The sequence below is a fragment of the Ceratosolen solmsi genome, unplaced genomic scaffold, assembly GCF_000503995.2.
Source record: "Ceratosolen solmsi marchali unplaced genomic scaffold, CerSol_1.0 scaffold35, whole genome shotgun sequence".
In the NCBI taxonomy this organism is placed as follows: domain Eukaryota; kingdom Metazoa; phylum Arthropoda; class Insecta; order Hymenoptera; family Agaonidae; genus Ceratosolen; species Ceratosolen solmsi.
This window is the reverse complement of record NW_011948423.1, coordinates 2711398-2715146: the sequence shown is the minus strand read 5'-3', so window position 1 is coordinate 2715146 and position 3749 is coordinate 2711398. Positions and strand designations below refer to the sequence as shown.

The 3749-nt window shown below is 43.8% G+C and overlaps 1 protein-coding gene across 1 annotated transcript in view; it reads left to right on the top strand.

The window, feature by feature from the left end:
- The window catches only part of Wat (worker-enriched antennal transcript), a 27979-nt gene that overhangs the window by 1164 nt on the left and 23066 nt on the right, over positions 1-3749 (top strand). The window lies entirely within an intron of this gene.

Here is a 3749-nt window from a genome sequence, read left to right as displayed (position 1 = left end):
GATGCGCTCCCGTGGACTTTCACGTTCGCTTTCAACGGTACTTAGGCGTCACGTAATTGCCAGGGTAATTGCCGATATGGAAAATCCACGGCAGCTGTGCGGGCCGAAGAATAGGAGAACGTCGCACGCGGCGGTGTCGGATGAAAAGTGGTCGCGAGGTCTGTAATTGCAACCTCCGTGCAACTGAAATTACTCGAGAAGAAATACGAGCGAGCGAATGAGACAGTATTTGACGATGATCATTGGCGAGCGAGATAGACCGAAGTAATTAATTGCCACGAGTTTGGCTCCTCTATTCATTCTTTTACTTCATCCTCTTCATCTCCTATTTTTCTACTTCTCCTTTCCGCTGCATCTTTTTCACCTTATCATTGGTTTCTTTCCTCCCTCCCCGCCCCGCTATATCCATAACCCCGCTATAACGATAACTTGCATGACTTGCATGTGCATTTTTGTAACATTTCAACTTTCCCGTTGCAACGCGTGTACATGTGTTTCTCGGTAATTTTCAAAAGTTCTCTATTAAATCGAAAATATGCTTTCTTTTTGCCGTACACGCCGCTTTCTCGAGCCATTGTCTTATTGTCTCACAAGAATGGCAACTCGAGATTACTTTAAGTGTACATAAAGAGAACGTTCATTAGTACGTTTTGAGTTGTGCGGCAAATGAGGTACGCGCGTTCGCACATTCGAGCGTTGCCCAGCGGCTTTTCCATCGACAACGACATCGACAACGACATCGACAACGACATCGACAACGACATTCGCTGCGATTTTATGCTTATACGGATTGAAAAATCCACGCCTCCGTGCTCCGAAATAAAATAGAGGCCGTGGGGCGTTGTGCAAAGTTGCCGCAGTGCCACGCGTGCGGAATTTTTCAACATCTCGTACGAGAGCAACGGATCCTTAAACAAAGCGCTACATCGCGCCCGACCTTCGATCGACGAATTTATTATGGGACGCCATTGGAATCCCAACAGGAGGAAAGTGAGCGCTCGCCTATCGCCGTGATCAGTCATATATAAATCCCGCGATACCAGTAAAGTTGCGCAGCCTCTGGAATCCCGCCGGGAATAAAGAAGGGCGAGGGCGGTAACTTGGCGCGAGCGTGATACAAAAGGTAGTCCCGGATTATTCAATTAAAAACCCACTCGATGGATTAATTAGCCGGAGAGTTGTTGCCCACCTCGATACTTTATTCATACACCGTGACTTTTCCACATTTCTCAGCGGTTCTCCATTTTCAAAAGGCCGCTACATAGGAGGTGGAAGAGCACGGTGAACGGCACTGCTTGCACAGCACGCGCACGCGCCTCAGCGATATCTTCGGCTCCGATCGGGCGATTGTCCTCCGCGCGATGAACGGGATGTCACGGGGATGCGAGGGAGTACGACAGCCAAGGTCGCCCACGGGAACATTTCTTTTTGCGGTCTCGCGGGCGCGCGACGGAGAAGGGGCCGTACGGTCTGGGGAAGCCAGCCTCAGCGCGACAGGCAAGTCTTGAGCGTGTCGAGCTTACGTCGTCCGGACCTTTTCCTTTTTCTTGAATTTTATTGGACAGTCGGGTTGGATTGCGTGACATTGTGTGGTGCGCAGGTAATATGCACGATGCTCGTCGTTTTCCAAGATTTCATCGAGACGCGATGAAACGTATCTTTCGAATGTCTTACATAATTTTCACGGACTTTGCAGTTAAGTGTTTGCGGAGCTATAAAGCGCTCGCCTTCACGTTTTTCAACTCCGAGAGATGAATTATCTTTATTACGGATTAACAGGTACGCGTGAAATAATGAAAAAATTATACGAAACTAATAAAACTCTCTTCGATGTCTCAATTAAGCTGTGCTTACGTACGTACCTTCGTCTCTCTCATCGCAGTTTCATTAAGTGATTCAGTTGATTCGATTGATTCTATTTTTGTCTTTTTTTTTCTTTTTCTTTTTCTTTTTTTTTTTTTTTGTATTTTTGTTTGTTTCTTTTCATTTTGTTTGCGTTTTTATTTCATACCGATAAACAATGCTCTCGACCAATAATTTATGCTAATGCACCGCCAATGGAAATGCGATATATTAGATTAATTGTAACAAGATTAAATGCTCGTATGTAGCATTGGCCATTCGAGTGCCTATGAAAGATTTACATCGATAAAACGATAATACCGTGCCTGAAAACGAGCATCAGGTACATTACACACGTACATGTCCTATGCGCACGTTTGCGCGTGCCCGTATGTGTATACACAAAGGTGCACACAAATACGTATATATTTTTATATTTATATTTGTATATAAAGTGGAGCATACTTGGCTGACGTAATTAAACTTGTGATTTGTTCTTTTAAACGAAAAACCACAAGATAATTATAAATTCCTTTGTAACTATAGAAATATTCACCTTTACAATGAAATTTTTTGTTATTTAAAATTTATTATTCTTTTCGCGTACGTATTGCGTATAAATTTTCGTTACGTATGATTTACAGATTGCTGAACTGAATAATCAAAACTGCATAGAATTAAGTCACGAAATATAATTCGATAAATTTATGTCTACGCGTTTTGCTGTCGTAAAAAAAACAAATAATAGGAAATCACGAAGGTAATAACAATTCTAAATACATTGATTATTTTATTATGGAATGGAATTTTCTTGCGTATCGCGAATCGCTTTTTCTTCGGCGAAAGAGGAAAAATCCGAGCCACGAGTCACTGCAGATATTAATATCGCCATCGACATTATAATCGCTCCACTCGTCGAGAAATCATTAAATCGGGTGATAAAAAATGATTCCCATACTATTGTCACGGTGCGTTCCTTTTTTTACTCGCCTTTCTTAAAACGCGCCCGAGAATAATCGGCCAAATAAAGTGTGGCAATCGCACCCAAGTCATTGCGTCAGTTTTATCGACACTTATCCGTTAGCCCGAGAGGCCAGCATAAAAAAAGCCGTGCGACGCCTCGACATTAGAGTAACTCGAAAGCATCTCCGAGGTTCAGGATTTCTAGATTTCATATCCATCTTCTTCTTCTTCTTCTAGTCTCTCTCTCTCTCTCTCTCTCTCTCTCTCTATCTATCTATCTATCTATCTCTATCTATCTACCTATCTCTATCTTTCTTTCTATCCCTATCTCTTACGTAAGCATCGTGACAAAGTCCGGACGCGCAACATTTTGGAAAATCCCAACGAGTCTGACACACTTCTTTTTGCAAAACGTAAACTCCAACTGCGACGCTGAGGTCGGGGAAGGGGTCAAAAAGAAAGATGAGATGGAGGAGGAGTGGATAAGGGTCGACGACGGGGGCGAGGAGTTAAGCGCGAGTCACGTTGGGTAAAGACGTTCGTAACGTCGACGGCGATTCAACGCGAAAGAGGTATGAGATGCTTCGGCCTTGCCCTCGGTACGCACCTCTTTTTTTCCCTCTCCCCTTTCCCCCGGCCCCTTACTCCTCGCGTGCCACAACTCCTGATCACGCCTTCCTTGCCTCGGATTACGCGCAATCTTCGGAATCCTCGTGACAATCTCGTTCTCGCGCGATCGTTTTACATGGGACTTGACTGCGACTATACGACTCGCCATTATCCCGTTCTTATTGTCATTTATTGCTGAAAGGAGCATTGAAAGTAAGGCTTACCTCACTACGCGACGCCGATGGAACAACAGTAATTTGTTGTAATAAATTTTTCTTCTAGCTAAATATAAACAGGGGCCAGATATCGTAAGCTAATGTTACATTAACACGGCA